Source organism: Macrobrachium nipponense, chromosome 11 (genome assembly GCF_015104395.2).
Source record: "Macrobrachium nipponense isolate FS-2020 chromosome 11, ASM1510439v2, whole genome shotgun sequence".
Lineage (NCBI taxonomy): Eukaryota > Metazoa > Arthropoda > Malacostraca > Decapoda > Palaemonidae > Macrobrachium > Macrobrachium nipponense.
The window spans coordinates 102,961,402-102,981,973 of NC_061087.1; the positions used below are offsets into that span (position 1 = coordinate 102,961,402).

Consider the following 20,572-nt stretch of genomic DNA (forward strand, 5'->3'; position numbering starts at 1 on the left):
GTATGCCTAGCCACAAATCCAAGTCAATAAACCAAAAGACAATTAGGATACTTAAGCGGCAATGAAGTTTACAAAATCCTAAGACGGTGGTACTGAAAACAGGTGTTGACAGTACCGGCGACAGAGAAAATCTGAATAGAAAATGGGAATGGTTCCTGATCGCCTCCCAGCGGCGGGAATGGGTACTAACCACCTGGCCGACCACTGCGTGTGTCGTAAGTTTTGAAATTCTGTCGGACTTCGGAGAATACAGCTATATATATCTGACAGGTAAGCTTCATGAACAAAAGACAGAAGTCACAGAGAAGGATGGTGAAAATTGCAGAGGTGTGGTCATGGCTACTGACTTGTTAAATCAGGAGCAAATGACAAACTTAATGACAACCAACCTCTTATGTGTGGGTGGGAGACTATCTCAGGCATCACATGGATCTTGCTGACATGTCCAGAGGATGCAACCACCAGTAAAAAAAAAAAAAAAAAAAATCTTTTCAATATGAGATTCACCACAGAAGTTTTCGAAACAAGTTTCCAAGGAGGTTATGCTAGACATTTTGGTACCATACAGAGATCCAGATTAGGAGGCTTCAAGTGACCCAGAATGATCCTTTTCAAAATGCTAGATATCATCAGCTTCACTGAAGATGATTTCGAGCTTACAATGTGTGATCTGTGAATGCTTTATATTCCTTTGATGGCTGAGACAGGGATTTTCGTTCATCAGCATAAAAACAACAGATAATAATAAGCCACTATCATAAAAGTAACTGATCAATGTCCCTTTCAGAGAACAAATTTCATATGGCAACTACAGGTTTGTGTCGACCACCAGCGAGGTCTTGAGGTGATCAATGCATCCTTTTTTTTTAACCACTCTTCAGAATTTTCTGGGTAGCCTCCAAACTAACCACATTTATTCCCTTAACCCCATTTTGAGGTTCTTCACAAGCCACCTTGGACCTATCAGTTAATACAAAAGAGGGACTGTTGCATGTGGTCAATGGGATTATCATAAAACAACTAGAAGTACTACACTGCTTGAAATAAATATTGTAATTTTTTTACTAAGGTTTCTCTTTTTCCCTTTCAACTCTGCCAAACCTAGTTTATGACCAAGAGGAACAATTGTTCACTTATCTGTGTTCCAAACTTAAGTAGTAACAATCCATATCAGAGATAAAAGGTACAGTATAGAGGCCAGACATAAAAACGAAAGATACCTGACCAAACCAAAAAAAAGGATTCAATAACCTTAATTTTTCTTTGCAATGACTGTGGCAAAGGATAAATAAATAGACAATGTACTCTGAGTGCTACATTTCTTTCCATCTTGAAATAAATGCACTACCATAAATATATGCTATATACATTTATACAGATACCATCAATGTGATTACAGGAATAACAAATATATTATTTCAAGGTACTCATCTCCCCAAAAAATGGTCACAGTGCTAGAACATACTCTCCAGAATTCAGATTTTTAGTGATGTTGTAAATTGCTACATGTAGTACAAATATGTAAACAAAAACGTACAATTAACATAATGTCTCTTATAGTACAGTATGTGTATTGGTATTAATAAATACAAACTATTTTCCTTGCATTCTTACAATAAACACAAAATATTCATATATTTCCTGGATGAATTTTTTTTTTAAACATGTCATCTATACCTGTGAAGTCTTAATGACTGTTCATTCAGAGGAACTTCAACTTATACAAATTATGATGTCTTTCCCTGAAATATCAGTATAAATGACTGCAAGACTATTTAACATTATAACCAGTATTGCTGCTCCTTATGGTCTTGCAATTATGTGGCTTATGCATGGATGAATATCTAAATTCTCAGTTACAGCCTCTTAGTGCTATGCTGATACAGTTAACCCTGAATCTCCCTGTAGTGATTATGACTGCATTATATGCTAACACAGATTCTGTATTACAATTACAAATTCAAGTGGTGTAAAGTTTAAGAGACATGAAATCTAAAGTAAAATGGCTCAAGAAAAAGTTGAAATGCAACTTTAAGGCTACATTAGTAGTGTACCAAATTTCAATGCTGTACTATCAGCCTTGAAAAATTTATCATCAGTTAAGCAGTGAATCTGAAAAAATTATTTTTACACATCTATTATTTCAATAATATCTACATAAAGTTTTGTTCTTTGTTTTTCTAGAGCAATAATTTATAATAATAACTTGATGCTATTTTGCCTGATGAAAACACTATTAGCTCTTCCACAAAGGGCAAAAAGTAATCATGACCAACATGAATTGTTTGTGAACTACCAACTACATTACAATTTACACATATGTTCTTATCATTGCCAACTTCGAAATCACAAAAGATATACAAAAATTTGAAAAAACAAATCACCTAAGACCCTTAGATGAAATTTCAAAATTTTCAGAGAGAAATGAAAGGGCAAAGAAATGACATAACTCAAAAATATTTTGAAAAACCAGTTTAGTCACCACAGAAGTACTCGTTAGAAGCACAACTGTTTGGAAACTAACGAAAAGATAGGAGTATGAACAACTTTAATATAAAGTTCTCCACATCTGATCATCTATCTTGCACTGCACCAACAGTACAATCATTAATCTTAGATTTGCTGGTTTCTATGTCATAACAGACGTGGGAAGTGTATACATCGTACACAAGCGAGATGCTATTGTCATACAGCACCCGGTACTTTGTTGGCAACCAATAAAAATTAATCACCTGAGCTGGAGGCCAAATGACCCACTCTGCTGCATACAGCCTCCAACTTTTATCTTGGAGGTCAGAGATTAACTCTTCAAAGTCACCTCCCTTGAAGAATCCTAGAGACACTAAGAAAAATACCAGGCACACGGGTGAAAATAGCAACTGATCAACGAGTAACTTCTTTGCAACAATTTTTACAGTTCGTCCTGGAAGCTTCTTATCCAGCAATTTGTACCTAGAAAAAGAATAGTACAGGCTATCAATGAAGGAGTTTTATCATTTCAAGACATAAAATTTTTAAAATAATGTACAGCAAATTAAACACACTGTCGCTAATTCAGCAGAGAAAATCACATACTCTTAGGAAATACAGTGCATAGCATAGATTACAGGCATCCAAGCTCACCTATTTCAAATCAAAAGATCATACGTCTTGGTTTCTCCAAAATACAAAAAAGAAAGAGAAAAAAAGGATTCTTCTTTAAGGTGCTACACTGAAACATTGTAATTCTAAAGCACTTATACTTAAATGCTCAGTAATATGAATTAAAAAAAAATTACTTTAAATACTGAAATAAAAATCTAATTAACTTTTCTATCTAGTGTCATACTGAAATATGGAGAGGAAAGGGAAGTAATTACAGTGCCCTCACACTACTGCCTTAACATTATGAAACTCCATATTAAGCATATTAATCTCCAATGTACTATATAACTCATGAGGTACACATTTCTAGATATGTCTGTACATACCAGTGATGGCAAAGGGAGCACCCACTGTCATGCCACTGCAGGTTATGTGTCGGGTACGGGCAGCGTCCCAGGACTTCTGCTTCCCTGCTGATATGTTATATCGTTGTTGAAGGACATCACCAGTACCTGTAAACAATATGAACTTTATAAAATCAGTTACAGATTTTTTAAACCTAACACAGATAAGCATCATAAAAAAATGTATAACAATACAATTTACAAAATTTAGCCTATTTTGTAATCAGGAAATATTTTTCTCCCCTTCCTAAAAATAAAATGGCCATCAGCAACTTTAAACTAAAAACTTACGGACAGATCACTGCCCTTGAGAAAATAGTAGCTCCTTCTCTGTCAACTCTGATCTATGAGCTGAGAGAAATACCGGGGTTGAGACATACAAACTTTCATTATAAGTAATGAGTTTTATTTGAAAAAAGTTTTGTTGTTCAAGAAATTACATTTGTTTCACATCAAACCAATTGCTTATTCTTTACCATAATAAATATCAGTCTAGGTGGGAATGACCAAGCTGCTCAAAACCACAAACTGGCTAAGAAAACCTATAGGATTCAACTGAGAGTTCTCTTTGGCCTATAAACCATGATTCTTATGGATATACGTATGAGTTGTTCGTGAAACAGAAAGCCCTGTATATAGGGAAGGCAGAAAATCTTTTATAACCTCATCATGGTATGAAATTGATATAAAGTGAAGGTGGGCAGCTTACTGGTATTAGATACCCATTTGTCTTCTTGACAAAGCTGCTGCAAGAACACACTTATCACCTCCAAATGGTTATGTATACCATATTTATGAATGTAAGTACACAGACTTGTCACATAATTCCAAAACTCAGAAGAATTATTTTCCTCAGAATATGGATAGCCAGTAAAACCTGATCTCAAGGCTTTCCTGAAGACTTATATTCCTTAGAACCAAAGAAAAGACCATATCTTGAGGTTCTAGGGGGCACTGATGAACCTCCTCTCAGTGCTGATATCTAAATCAAGACCACAGAGATCAAAACTAACAAAGGTTACTTATAAACCATATATGTTTCAGAACAATAGCTTCCTTTAGCGTTTTGGAAAATAAAGATAGTCAGCTATCTGCTGAAAAAGGAATGAGTGGATTCAAACCTTTTCAATCAAACCAATCAAATTGAGAATTCCAGTATACATGGGTCAGAGAGAGCCTCAGATATTTTGAACTTCTGGTGAACAGTCTCCAGGCATGAATAGTTAACCATTTCCAGACTCCAGTGGCATGTGAAGAAGTGAAACTGGCATATTAACTTCTCCCACTTGGGAAGCCTCTGTCACCTCTTATTAGTTAGCAAGTTGTCTTACCATCATCTACTTAATATCTGCTGTACAGCAATTATTAAAAGTGGTCCTGAAAAACATGCTACAAGTACTTTTCAACTGGAATTTACTATTAGATAATATTGACCATATCAGTTGCAAACTGCATGAATCTCATGGTTTTTTTATTACATCCTTCTCTAGAGAAGTTGTGGAGCAATTCCTTATCCACAAGGCAATTGTTGGTCACTGTCAAAACTCCTTCCCTGTTCCTATATGATAACAACCCATTGACATTGCTCTGTATTCAATTACATATTATTGTGGTTGATTTTCCATAGACAAGCAATTAATGTTTATCATTTAATAACCATTACAATTTCCCAGCTGTCACTGAATGGTGAACAGAAAGGCTTGGTGGCAAACAGTGATGATTTACGTGAGGATGAAAAAAGCAGAAAACATTATGAAAAAGCAGATTCATATTCCATGCAAATAGATATTCATTAATACAGTACTGTAAATACATTATTCTTGGTACCTGCACATGGCACAATATACATGAACACTATCAATGAGCTTGGAGACCTATGTGATAAAGGCACAGCAAAGATTATTTACTATTAACACATATCGCATACAGAATTTCTCATAACAAAAAAATGAGAATCAGCCTTATATTTGTATAAATGGCTAATCATCAAAACCTAAGAATTTTGACTTCAGATTAATAATAAAACCACTACTACTATTAGTGCATACATAATATCTTGGTGAAATTGCAAATAAGAATCCAAAAACACTTTACCTGACAGTGTAAGGGATATTACAACATTTGTTATAAAAAGATGTTTGTTAAAAGCAGCATTTACTCTGCTTCGAAGACGCGTTGAGAAACCCACAGGGCTTAGTAAGACTCTCTTCAAAACCGACAATCCAGAAGGCATGGCTGTAAAAAAAAAAATAAATAAATAAAAATATAAAATCTAACAATTACTCATTAACAATGATCATAATATGTAATAATTTTGCTAGGTAAGGTCACAGCCATTTCTTTACCAAAAGAGCAACTGTCAAAACATGACCATGCACAGTCCTACACTTTAAAAAATCATAGTGCCTGTTAATACACTGCATTACAAGATTAATATCAATTCAAGTCATCCTTATAACTTGAGACAAAATCTCTTGTTACATGCAGCAAAATGTAGATGAAAAACTAAATTTAATTTTGTTTCACTTACTATTATTATTATTCCTGAGATGAACCCTACTCACATGGAACAAGCCCACAGGGACCACTGACTTGATATTCATAAAAGCAGACTGTGGTTTGACAGTAAGCAGACCATTACTGAATTCAACTAACTTGTCCCCTGTGATAACAAAGCAGATCTGTCTTTCTGAATATTATGTAATAGGTGCCAAGTTATATGGAAGATTCGCACTTTTAAAAAAGGGTAGAAACATGAATAGTCACAGGTGATAGATACTAATGCAGTGACAAAGAAATGCATAATTTTTCTTAAGATTATGCTTGATGGCTCTGCCAGTGGTAACTATACTTGCTAAATAATATACATCCTGACTTCCCTGCTTATTTAGTGTTAGGGCAGTATATTTACATAAATACTGTAACCACTTCCTAAAATACGAGGGCAGAAACATATGAACAGTCACAGTTCATGGATGCTAAATCACTAATCAGATAATCCAGACATCCATAAAAACTACACAATATACATACTGACTTTGCTGCTTATTTACAGAGTTGAAATAGTATATATGGTAATAGTATATATGGTAATTACTGAAATACTGCAACTACTTCCAGTCAAACCAAATGATGTCAACCAAGATAAAATAATGTCCACACAATTGTCAACCAAGATAAAATGATATTGTTAGAATACAATAAAGTTTTGTACATACTTACCCGGCAGATATATACTTAGCTTATGTCTCTGACGTCCGACAGAAATTCGAATTTCGCAGCACACGCTGCAGGTAGGTCAGGTGATCTGCCCCCCTGCCGCTGGGTGGCAGGAATAGGAACCATTCCCGTTCTAGAGCCAGATTTTCTCTTCCACCTGTCTCCTGAGGGGAGGCTGGGTGAGCCATTCATCGTATATATCTGCCGGGTAAGTATGTACAAAAATTTATTGTATTCTAACAATATCATTTTTGTACATGCAACTTCCCCGGCAGATATATACTTAGCTGATTGACACCCTTGGTGGTGGGTAAGAGACAACTATTTACTGAATAGACAGGTAAACAACATACGTTGTAGGTAATAAATAAATAAAACCTTGGTTCCTACTTTTTCAGGCGGAAGATTCCATGGCTAATGCCTAGGAATCTGCTTCGCCTCAAGAGCCTCAGCGAGGATGTGACCTATGGCTAAGAGTTCTTGTGGGTCTGTCGATGGGGTCTTATCCATTTACTCGACAGAGCCTCTTACATGACAATACGCCTATGCCTAGTGGCATAATTAAGGAGCACAACACCGATCCCGATCACCTGATCCTAACACGAGGGTTAGTGCTTAAGTTGAAAAGAGTTATCCCCAAACTCCTTTCAAACAATCCAAAGAAAAAACACGACGTTAAATAAAATTTAACTCACTAGTTAAGGATCAGTATCGGCTCCCTATCCCAGCAATGTATCCGCAGACACGTATCAACCAAGAGAGAAGGATCTCTCGTAGGTTGTCTTGACATCCTTCGGATAATGGGAAGTCAACACAGAGTTGCATCTCCTGTATGTGACAGCTAATATGGCCTTATGACATTGTTAAGGAAAGAACAAGAATTCGGAAAAGCTCGCACTTCATGCGCTTTTAATTCTCAGCTGTTTGAAGGAATCATCAATGCACTTATCAAGTGCTTAGGAGATCACATTGTCTCAAAGAAGGCCAGGGCATTCTTTGATATAGATCTCTTCAGGGTGAAGCCTGGAGCCTGGCTAGCGCTTCGTGCCTGGCAGGAGCCTAGCGCCTGTCTAGCGCCTCGCGCCTGGCTGGAGCCTTGCGCCTGAATGGCGCCTAGAGCCAGGCTGGAGCCTCGCGCCTGGCTGGCACCTGATTGGCTCCTCCCTCCTGGCTAGCGCCTCGCGCCTGGCTGGCGCCTCGTGCCTGGCTGGCACCTGATTGGCTCCTGCCTCCTGGCTAGCGCCTCGCGCCTGGCTGGAACCTTGCGTCTGGCTGGCGCCTTGCGCCTGGAAGGCGCCTGGAGCCTGGCAGAAGACTTCATGATTACTGTCTATGAGTCTGCATGCCTCAAGAGTTTCAGCGAGGTAGGGACCTATGACTGACAAACCCTTCTGGATCATGTCAATGGGGGCTAGCCCGCTTACACGACAGAGCCTTCTCGGATCGTGCCAATGGGGGCTGACCCACTTACATGGCAGAGCCTTACCTGTATCATATCAATGGGGACTAGCCCTCTTACATGACAGAGCTTTAGGTTTCTCTTTACTGGAAGGAGCCTTGCGCCTGGATGGATCCTCAATCCTGACTGGAGCCTAGCCTTGAAGGAGCCTGGCACCTGGATGGCGCCTGGCTGGCTTCTAGAGCCTGGCTGGCGCCTCGCGCCTGGCTTGGCTCCTCCACACTTGCTGGAGCTTCGAGCTTGGAAGAGTCTCTAGGCTGTCTGGCGATGTCCACATCGGACACTCTTATATCTGTCCGATTTGTTCGCCTCTGGCGCATTTGCGCCAGGTTGGAGGCCCGCTCCTTCTCAGTATCCGACCATGACAGAGTTCCTTGGAACTGTCCGCCTCTGGCGTTTTTCGCCTGTATTCGCATCTGGCGCCTGGCTGGCGCTACATTGTCCGAGAGTCCTGAACAACCACATAGTTTATCAGGAGACTGGAGAAGGGTGGAAGAAATTCTTCCCCTTTGAGCTTTTGGCCCCTGGCAAGGGGAGGTGATTGTAGTCAGTTACATCCAGTAGACGACAGGATATCTAACAATACGAGAGAGAAGAGTCTTCCTCCGAGGAGGATCCTTCGTGAATACTTCCTTTGCTAACGAGATCTCTTCTTACATATTGATGAGGTTCCTCGTTGCAGAATCTTCCCTATCCTTGCCCGAAGGAAGGGAAGGAGTCTGGAAGTCGAAGGAGACTCCGAACTGAAATTGGGCGGAACCCTGATTTCTAGCTCTTATTGTATCCTTCTGAATACCATCTGGGAAGCATTTCGAGCCCTCATCGCACCCCGAAGACTCTGTAGGCAAACGTTTAAACCATCTCTTCTTCTGTAGATGAAAATGTAAGTACCCTGCCTGGGCAACGAAACTTCTATCTGAAAGCATTGCGTCAGGAATAGAGGGTTTTAGTTCTTTTGCCAGACATACTATGCTGGCAAAAACCCATTGCCGAGTCTCTATTGAATCTGATGCGAGATTCCAATGCACAAAAAATTCACTTGTCTTCTTGGTCGTTTAGGGCTAAGAGAAACAAAGAATTCCTTCATAAACTTTCTCAAAGAAGTTTGATGAGGAGCAGTTCCATCTTGTCGGAACACGGAATCTGTGGCCACAAAAAGATCCCATTCGAAGTACTACATGATATCCTACTCTTGTCGTATTGCGGTATCGTATAAGATCCAGAAGATCTTAATCCTCTGTTATCTCTAATTCCCGTTGTAGAGACAGAGTATAGCCTTTTACTGCGTTCTTTGATAGCAGATATATACATAGGTGATTCTTCCCTCTGAAAGTGAAGAAAAAACCTTGCTATGTGGTTCACAGAGGTATCGGAAGAGGACAGTTTCCTCATTCCATCTAGCACAATCTGCAGCAATTCTATGTCTTAGCCGTGACTATTGTCATTTACCTTGAAAAATCCTCTCATTCATGTCCACTTCTGGTCAGTCTGCACGCGGACAGACTCATAGAGTGGAGAGGTTTTTCAGGTCTATTTATAATAGATTCTGATAGAATATCCAGATACTCTTGGAAAAGCCTTACGAAACATGCTGTGAGAAGAACGTGACTTCTGTGAATCCAACCTCTCTAAGGCCAAAATGAGGCATTCATCCTCTCTTCCTTTGACGCCCATTTATCTTAATATCTGTTAAGAATTTATAACTAGGGGACAAAAGACTAAAGTTTATTCCCCTTCTTTAAATTAAAGATGTCGTATATCGCTACCTCTCTTGGTTCGAGGAAAAGGAAGCAGTCTATAGGAAGCCTGTTCGTCTTCTACCTTGTGAAGAGATCTATGAAGACGACTTTCCGCAGGTTCTCACAACTCTTTTCAACAAATGTTAGACATACGCTAACAGTTATTATCTTCGATCGAGAAGGTTCTCACGGACATGCAAAATCTTGCATCGAACCTCTTAAGGATCGTTACGTTCCGTGTCTGTTCCCAAATAGGTTCTCTTTGTTAACGCGAACAGGGGCGAAAAATGAGATTCTCGATGCTCTTTGCGATATGAGTGTGTCGTGGAATTGGCCTAAGTGATTAAAATAAATCATTTCATCATTCCTTGTAAACGACCCCTTTCCGTTAAATGGGTAACGAAATCAGGAACGAATCTTGCCGTTACCGAGCCGGCTGTCCGAGAGGCTACTGGACTCTTAGGTTAATAACTCGCTAAAACGAGAAAATATCTTGGATGGTGCTTCTGACGCTTTGCAGCAGGCTGGCGCTTCCTTCTAGTTCTTTTTAGGTTATGTGCCAGAACATCTGTGCCTTTATGGTACCCAACATCCTTCACATGTTAATTCCGTTCTTAGTAGGAAAAAACTTTTATATACGTAGTATAGTCCATTCAGGGAAACAACTTCTGCCACTAAGAGAATGTTTCCCATTCGACTCACCCATCTTCTCTTGAGCAATATCCGATTCTAAAAAGGTTGTGAGCGTTTCTCGAAAGGATGAGAGAATTATATTATATCGTGCTCTGCCGTATTAGAATCCTTTATAATACTGTCACATTGTGGTAAACAGCATTAATCTAGGAAAACTTTGTAAGGATACTAGGAATTCTGTAGTTAACCTCGGTATGTCCATAAGACTTGACCATACCGTAGTCTTAAAGTGAATTCTCTACTACATTCATCTTCTCACTAAGCATGTACTCTAATAAGCCATGCTTTCATAAGCATGAGAGCATTATATAATATAGAGTTCCGCTGCGTTAGAATCCTTTAATAATGTTACCTACGGTAAACAGCATTGAAATGTTGTAATATCTTTCTTATTGAAAGCTTCTTAGCAAAAGGCAGACAATATTTTATTTATGTTTGCTTAACTGTCCCCTCAATCCGAGGCTAAAACCGCGATTGTAGGGGAGAGACACGGTTAGTTATTCCATCCCGCAGGAGAGAGACATGCAACCGACCAATCATGACCGACACCTACATGGTACTGCGTTGATCTAAGCGATTATGCGATAGCAGTCTCCGTTAGCCGTCTGGCCTTACTCTTCCAGAGTTGCCAGCTACTCCATTAAGTAAAGGAATCTTCTAAAATTATTATCGAACTTCAGGAAGTTCTTATTAATGCATATTTAAGCGAAACAAGACTTCGATAAATCTAGAAGCTAAGAAGGTGTTGTCTTAACAATCCCTTTAAGCGTAGTCCTTCCTAGGAAATTCCTGGAAGGATACTGGTAATTGAGTTGCTCAGCAAAGAAGTAACTACGGTATGTGATGATTTGCCGTATCGTATTCTCATACAGCAGATACTCTACTACCTTCTTTCCCTGCCGAGGCAGATAGAGAAAGGCAAAATTTTAACTATCTTCGTTCTTTTCGTTAATAGAACGATAGAAAGAGTATCTCCTTAAGGAAGGAAGTTAATCCAGGAACTCTTTAAATCTTCGTGATTTCCTCATAAATCGCGGAAGAGACAGAATTCCTGTTTATCTGTAGGGTTTACGGAAGGAAGAAGATATTTCCTATCCGCCATCATACCAAAACGTCGATGAGATTCTTATAAGAAAACTCCCAAAGCTCTTGCCTCTTCATAACGAGGGAAGAGCATGAATGAAAGAGAGAGTCCGCATTGAGAGGAACTGCCAAACACAGGAGTCTTCTGAATAATGAAAAAATGGCTTCTCTTAGTATCAGAATCCTTCTGAAAAAAGCGACGGCCGCCTGTGCGACATCTTGCACCTTTGCCAGGGGAAAGCTGCTCAAGTTAAAAACTCAAAGAGGAGCCTCGTGACTGACCTCTCTCTCATAAGAAGATTTGGAATATTCTGGAGCCTGGCTCCTTGCGCCTAGCGCCTGGATAGTTCTGCGCGCCTGGAATGTTCCGCACGCTAGAAAGGAGACTCGCTCCTGGAACGTTCCGCTTGCGTGGAAGGTCCCGTGCGCCCTGATAGTTCCGAGCGCCTACTAGACCCCTTTTAGAAGGAGCCTCTTGCCCGGAAACGTTCAATGGATCGTTCTGATTGCCCTTCTACTATAAGGCTCCTTGCTCTAGCCGTCTGTTTTTCTGGCGCAATTTGCGCCAGGCTAGCGCGTCGTAATTCTTACCCTTTCTTTGAAGGCGCCTTGCGGCAAGAAAAATTTTCTAGAACGCGGCTCGCGCTCAATTGCTGGAACGCGGCTCGCGTTTGGTTGTAGGAACGCAGCTCGCGCTAGTCAGTTTGCTGGAACGCGGCTCGCTGCTGGCTGTTGGAACGTGGCTCACGCTAGCTTGCTGGAACGCGGCTTCCTGGCTGGCTCTTGCTCAGTGTTCTCTTAGTTTTCAGAGAACGCGCTAGATCATCCAAACTCCAAACATATACATTCTTCGTCTTTTCGGATGTAAGATGAAGAGACATACTTTTTTATGGATGCCTTTTCAATGGCTATCCTTGGCAGTCTGGGACGCTCTACAGAACCTGCCGAGGGGACGCCTGACCGGTGGGGATTCTCTGAAACCTCCTTACGGCTTTCGACATTCCTTCTCCCCTGGGCTTGGGAGCTTGAAAGAGGTCTAGGCCGAGAGCGAGACAGAGCCGATCAGACGCACCCTCCACTGCAATGGGGAACACTAGTAATCACTTCTTACCTTTTAATAGCTCGCATTTTGAGCCACAATCCTCGTCTTCAAATTGCAATTATGAATTTGAAGTTTCTGCGAAGTAAGAAGGTGATGAGGATGCAACATACTAGTACTGTTAATACTCTAATTGCTCGTTAGTACGAGTATCCAAAAAAAACTTTTAAAAGAAACGTATCTAGTTACATGCTTTACTGACTCCCTAAAGTAGGAAGTCAGTTTATTTCCTCAATCAATTCTAACACTTATTACACGTATTAATGAATAAATATTAATATTTCCCTTTCTTGCAAACTATGCGAGTGTCTACCGAAAATTTTGGTAGTTACACGTCATATATTCTTCAAAATTTTCGAAGCCAAATTCATTAAAAAGTTAATAAAAGCGTATGCCGAACCAAAGACCCTGTACTTCCCTGCAAAAGACAGCCCAGAAGATCGATGGCGAGAAAAACGAAAATCAAGTCAGGAGGTAGCAACAACATATGTTGACACTACCGCGACAGAGAAAATCTGGTTCTAGAACGGGAATGGTTCCTATTCCTGCCACCCAGCGGCAGGGGGGTAGATCACCTGACCTACCTGCAGCGTGTGCCGCGAAATTCGAATTTCTGTCGGACGTCAGAGACATAAGCTAAGTATATATCTGCCGGGGAAGTTGCATGTACAAAAATAATACTCATACAAAGAAAAATGAATCACACAAGTGGTTGAATGAACAGTGCTTCCAAAACATGGCACACAAACGAATTTGTCTGATAAAGCAGCAAGATTATTTTGAAATAGAACACAAAGGAATATAAAATTAGCCTTCAAAATAAAGGATTTGTGCAGAATTTCAATACAGAACCCCAAAAGGTTATACTTAATGGTATAAAAACATGCAAGGTAGGAGCCATAAAAGTATATAACACTTAAGACACTGTGTCTAAGTACTTTTTGGCGGATCATGGAAAGGGCAAGTTCATTACCAAATGAAAATACCAAGCTGCTCAAACTGAAGAACTGCAAATGGCTTCCAAACAGCACGGAAACATTTTAGCTTCTTCTGGTGTTACTATATCAAGCTCATGAGGATCACCATCTGGAAAACAATAAACAGACCATAAGTGTACTGAAAATGCCAATGAAATAACACATAAAGACCTACACAGAATTTTGTTTAAATTACAGTAACCTAAAAAAAAAAAATTTCATAATCAAAAAAGCCTGTTTCTACCTTACGTTCTCACATGCAGCTTGATATGTGGTAGACACTACAGGTAAGAAAGAGTCAAAATTAGTTTGTTTGCCTAAACAATCATGGTAAAAATATAAGAAAACATAAAGTTTTGTTTGTAATAACTAATACATAATCACAAGAAAAATTTAAAATCCATACAAGTCATTGGTGATTCCTGGAATGCATTCTAACCTAGCCTTCCCTACCTTAACCAGAGATGCTGGATCCTACCTGTCTGGGGAGCTTCACTTCACCTCATTGAACATATTTACAGGAATGTTTCGTAACCTAACTAAAACGAAACTGAGATGCAGGTACTAACCTAGCTCCAGTGGAGACTTTTAACTTCACTGTAGAAAAGTGTGGCAGTGTATACTTCATAAATAAATGATAGTTGTTAACTTTTGAACCTTAAAGTTTCAAAACCGTTTAAAATCTTTTTGAACGACAGCCGCATGTCTGTCACTGAAGCTGGAAAGAAAGGGAAAAATGTAGATTCTAAATTAAGCATAAAGAATATGGGAAAAATAATTTTTTTTTAAAACAAACTAAAGTAGACAAAAGTAAAGGGGCCACTGAGGACTTGGGATCATAAACTTTCAACAAAATAAAAATGGGATTTAAATTTTGTAGGCTACTTCAAGCTCAAGTTTTCAAACATGGCCAAGCAGGGGTAGGCTGTTTTGAACATCTTATGAAGTCTTCGAACAACAGCCCAGCCTTAACTGTAAATATTTGACTTAGGCTAGCCTACTTAAGGTCTTTTAGCAACACTGTCCTCATAATAACTTGCCCCCTCACTCTGCATGCAGAGAAAGACCACATTAATGATCACTGGAGCTAACCTATCCATCGTGGGAGCTGTTGTGAAACTAGTCTACCATACCATAGGGAAAATTTTATAAAATTCCCATTTAGGCTAAGCTAGGATAAGAATTTGCTCACATTCATTCAGTTAGTTTAACTTTGCCAAGGGCAGCAATTCTGCATAAAAGATTGGTGGAAAGCTGTGTTTAGTACCAGACACTCAGGGATAAATGTGAGCATCCATTATCAAATGACGATTACTTATAGCTTAGGGTAAATTCAGGGTATATCGTCCTCTGATGATCACCATTTCACGCCAAACAGTTAGAACGAATTTTACCATGGGCAATAAATGAATCATGGCAACTCACAGTGTATCAATCCCCATAGATTCTTCATTCGGTCCTATCACAATGTAGGGCTAATATTGCAATATGATTGGCTGAATACACATTCACTGGTCTGTTCCCCCCAACATTTCCCTCACTTAGGAGTCAGTGTCTGAACCAAAAGCTCCCTTATAACATGGTGCAAGCGCAGTAGCATTTGGCAGAGTAATAGTAGTAATAGAAGCTGGATTTTGCCTGTGAAATGGCTGCATTCTCGGTTTATTCAGCACCTATTTCCAATTATATTTCACGTTCCAAACATTATATACAAACAGGAAATACCACAATAGGATAAAATACTGAATGGCCTGCCTCTACCATCGCATGACCACATTGCTGAAAGAGTACTTTAACACATCCTGTAACCCAGGATAGCAATTAGTCACGAACCAGCATCCGTTGAAGCACCACCTCAAGGCCTTTACTTTCCTCTCAAAGTCAGTTTTTTCTCCCAAGTCACAAATTAAGGCCATAATTTCCAATTTTGGGAAATGTGGTCACGCTATGGTAAAGGAGGCCACCAGGTGGCCATTCAGAAATTTACCCTAACATGCCAAAACCTTCTCCTATGTGATTTACCCACCTACCCATAACTGTGCTTTCCCATCAGTCCCCCTTAATGTAGGATAGAGCTCTGGGGCAATAGTTCTCCCTGTGGCCTCCTCACCCAAAACCCTTACCACAGGATAGAGTTCTAAGGTAAATTACAGGTTAATTACAGTCAACTGCCAAAAACTAACAGAAAATTGTTACTAAGCAACCAAAGTGCTATATAAAAAAAACTGCAATTTCCAAAGAAATACCCAACGTGCCACTATATTGCTTAGATTAACCAAATTTGCTTAAAATTTCCCGTGGAAGGTACAGAAATTTTTCTAGATTTTTTTCTTACAGCATATGGATAAGCATATCTTTCTCTTTCCATTGATTTTTTTTAAAAATTGGCCATCTTTAAATGTAGCCCAGTCTAGGGGTGTCTCAATATATAAATATCTATGGCCAGTCTGTGAGGTCTAACTCAGTCAAACAAATGCAGAGTAAGGTGTCAGGGCTACTGCAGGTCAACTGTAGTCATTTTTGTAGTAGGTATTTCAGAGGGAATATAGTAATAACGTTAGTAACCTACCCAGACTTTGTATACCTTTACCTAACCTAACCTCGGATGCAGTGTCCTGACCTAGCTAGTTGAGGGTCTCTGTTCACCACCCATCCCCCAAGGGCCCCACGAAGTCATTTATGACCCTTTACATAAAGCGAACTGATGTTCATAATGCACAGGCTAGGTTAGGCTGCTAAGACTTATCTAATTAGAGTCTCCGAGCTCAGCTGAGGAGCCTAACCTTCCCGAGGGCAAAAGATAATAAGATAATTATACCTATATAGGTATTTCTACAGAAGCACTCCGCAAGGACTGCAAGGAAAGTAACCGAGGATACGACATCCAATAGGGATTGGGGCGTCCAATGTATTTCGCCATGTTTAGTACTGGACCCTGGGGGTTAATTACAGTCGTGTGAATAAATATTACTTTAAATTCTTGTTCAATAGGTAAAACTGCATAGAAAAACCACAACTGCCATAGTCTAGGCCGCTGCAGATATATGTACCCTAGATCTACCCCTATAATTATATAATAGGTAATCTACCGATGGGGCAGCCTGAATTACGAAGGACAATTTTGTCATGTTACCCCAGCCTAGGGTGTGATATATTTACAACTCATACTTTCTAAAAAGTGTAAAAAATTAATAAATATGGAGCTATATTGTTACAAAAGGCATCGATTAAAAATAAGTTAAACGCATACCTTGGTAGCAAATAGACGAAAAATCCCTACCTTTCGAAATGAGGATCTTAGGCATCTAGGTAGTAGTAGGTAGTAGGGTAAAAAACCGCATGGTACAGGGGTGGACCATGTACAATCAACGTGAACAACCCCAAAAAAAGTACATTATAACGCGTCCTGACATCGGAGATGGGCATCAGTCACGACTTGTTGTTGGTGAGAAACGGAGCTAAAGACCTCTACTCTCCTTTCGAAGTAAGTATTTTCTCCAAAGTTAGAAATTAAGGCCAAATTTTAAGATTTAAACAGAGGGTAGTGAAAAGGGTGTCCATGGCAGTGGAAATCTCACCAAAACGCGTTCAACATTTTTACTTACAACTCGAAAGTATTTAGAAGATTGACGCCATCTCGATGTTTACGAAGTCGTTTGTGTCAATAAACTAACCATTTCCTGTGATAAATCCGCACACCACTTGCACCCACATACGCTGGGGCACTTTCATCACAACAATCAGAACACGGTCCTTAACCGGCTTGTTTGTTAGTAAACAACTGTTTTGGTAGAAGAAGACGACGAAGCGTGCACTTGGATAATTTTTTAAATAAATAGTAAAACATCAATATTTTACATATTTATGATGATTAATTTGAAAATATTCGTTATTGAAAAAGTAACTCGATTCTGACTCAAATTTAAGTAATTATTTTTTGGAATTAGAACGTTCGTTTAAGTCCTGTATTATGACGTCACGACATCTTGGCTTTCGTACCTATTGTAAATAATTGCTTTACTCAACTTTCTTGCAGAACAATTTACCAGTTATTCATGCAGATTATCAGCTATTCATGTAATTGTTATAATCGTAATGCGCATATATATCTATTATTTACTTTTTGGATATATGAAGATATTTTACTGCTGGATTATCGCCGTAGTGTGACGCAATTGTTTTCAGTCCCTAGGCCTCTGTTTTCACACCATAAGAAATTATGGGGCCGAATTTGCAATGACCAGAAAGTCGTTAAAAGAGGAAAGTTAGCATTGAGGGGCATATGTTTTGATTGAGAAAAATACAAATTTATTCAGTAGCTAGCTTGTAAAAAATACTTTATTACAAAAAACTTGATTGACAACTAAGCAGCATACCTACTATGGGTTTCAGCGACAGTGCAAGCACGTTTTTGGGCAATACCTATTTCTGTAACAAACACTCGTATCAGAACGAGATTTTGCTATAGTGCATTACACCCAGTGCCGTAATTTATAAGGGTATCGTGAATCACTAATCGTAAAGAATAACGACACTTGTCCTTGTACCAAGAGACAAAAACTCCATTATGCAGAAATGGATACGAACACGCGTAAAAAGGTCCACCTACCCTCTCCCCACCCCTCCAACGCCACCCCCTTCCTTCTTCGTTCCTTCGCCTTCCTTTCTCTCTCTCTCTCTCTGTTGTCATTCGGTGTGTTGACCCTCCAAACTGGGTATAAGACTACACACAAAACGTTGAAATTGGTGAAATTAGGCTATGTATTGGAAGTATATATATATATAAATATTAAAGCAATTTTATCATTATTGCATTACTATGTATGTGTGAAGCCTCCACTAATGTGGCAACGATGATTTTGCCATTCTTAGCATGCAAATATTAAAGGTTACATTTATTTCTGGCATACAGTTATTAAAGAAATTCAAAATACTAATATAGACTGAAATCAATGAAAAGTACTAGCAAAAACAAAAAAGCAAAAAAAAAAAATATATAATCCACTTATCCGTAGTCGTTCCTCTATGGTTTTCGGCAGCCAGATGTACGAAAACGTTAGAAACATTGGGGAGATTGTATCTACTTTAGAAATAACTGTAATTTTTCGGGGTGATTTGGTTGCAAAAAAGGGATAATATACATGAATTAAATCAAAATTTTTAAATAACAAAGTAAATTGAACTAAATAATGAGTAAAGTAAACAATTTGGGGAATAAAACTTTGCAGTTTCGTCGTCTGCTGCTCGTAACTGTGTTTGCGGCGCACGCGCTTAAGAACCAGGAACAGCAACTTGTTTAAAGTGCAATGTGGAGTGAATTGAGACTAAAATGTGTATAATAACAATCAAATAAGCACTGTGGAGTTTCAGTTGTGATGGCAGTAAGGTATAAAAACCGCCGATTACAAGGTAAGAATGAATTCAGTTCCAACCATAACCCCGGGAATAACATTTTCATACTTTCACTAATATAGGCAACAAAATGTTGTTTTATTGTGCTGATTACAACTGATTACAACTGCAATCTTGAGTAAGATCAATAAACGTTACATACATACGCTAACATTGTTCAAATGAGTGCTGGGAAGGCTTGGGGAAAGATGGTGTCCGTCACTGATGAGAACCGTCCATGAAAAACGTAGCCGCCATATTGGATTTCAAAACTGCCTTGAAAACATATTTTACGAAGAGCTCACATGCTTATTTTAGTTCGTATGGGGCTTTCATATATCACAATATGTTGACGAAACTTCAGTCTTTTAAATGGTATGCTTAGAGTTGCAATTGTATTCATGTTTCACCAATTAAATATCGAGTGAATAAGACCGTCTACAGTGATGAGGGTTGGCCTGTACTGATGTTTCCCCCTATATACGCTAACATTTTTCAAATGAATGCTGGGAAGGCTGGGAAAGATGGTTGTCGTCACTGATCAGAACCTGTACATCCAGTAGCCGCCATATTGGATTTCAACACTGCCTTGAAAAAATATTTTACGAAGAGCGTCACATATACTTACTATTTTAGTTCGTATGGGGCTTTCATAGCTATATCACATTATGTTGACGAAACTTCAATCTTTTGAATGGTATGCTTGGAGTTGTACTTGTATTCTTGTTTCACCATTTAAATATCGAGTGAATAAGACCTGTCCACCGTGATAAGGGTTGGAAGTCGCTGGTGTTTCCCCCTAGTAGCTAGCCTATAGGATACCTAGGTAGCAGCCATCCTAGCTACACTACTTTGTAAACACGAGTAAATAATCAATATGAGGCTGCATTATTACAAAAGGCATCGTTTAGAAATAATTTAAACGTGTAAATAGACGAAAAATGCCTACCATTCTTAGGTAGGTACTATAGAACCTACCTAGGTATAGGTATAGCAACCATGCTTAGGTAACCTATACCTAGATACGGTATCTTAAAATGCTCAAAAGTTTATTACTTTAAGCATCTACTGGCATGAAAATGGACGTAAAAGGATCACAAATTTAAATAACACATAAATTAAATATTACCCTTACCACTACTCTCAAAACGTTGCCAAAAACACCAGTTTAAACTGCCAGGGACGTGTTACGTCATCGCCTTCACTAAGCCACTAACCCATTCTGCAATCGGCATTCGGCATTTGTGATGGTGGTTGTAGTAGTAGTAAGGGAGAGAACAACCTCTGTAACGTATCTTCTCTTCTCGCTCTCAAAGTTTACCTAAAACTATGTTTGTTTTAATTTTAACTTATTAAGAAGTTTAACTTATCAACTTCATACGATCCTCTTCCTTACCGTGACATACGAAGAAACAGTAGGTATA

The 20,572-nt window shown here is 39.1% G+C and overlaps 1 pseudogene; it reads right to left on the reverse strand.

Annotated features, from left to right (window-relative positions):
• Positions 1–1,302: 1,302 nt before the first annotated feature.
• LOC135208009 (mpv17-like protein 2) lies at positions 1,303–20,371 on the reverse strand (annotated as a pseudogene).
• Positions 20,372–20,572: the final 201 nt, after the last annotated feature.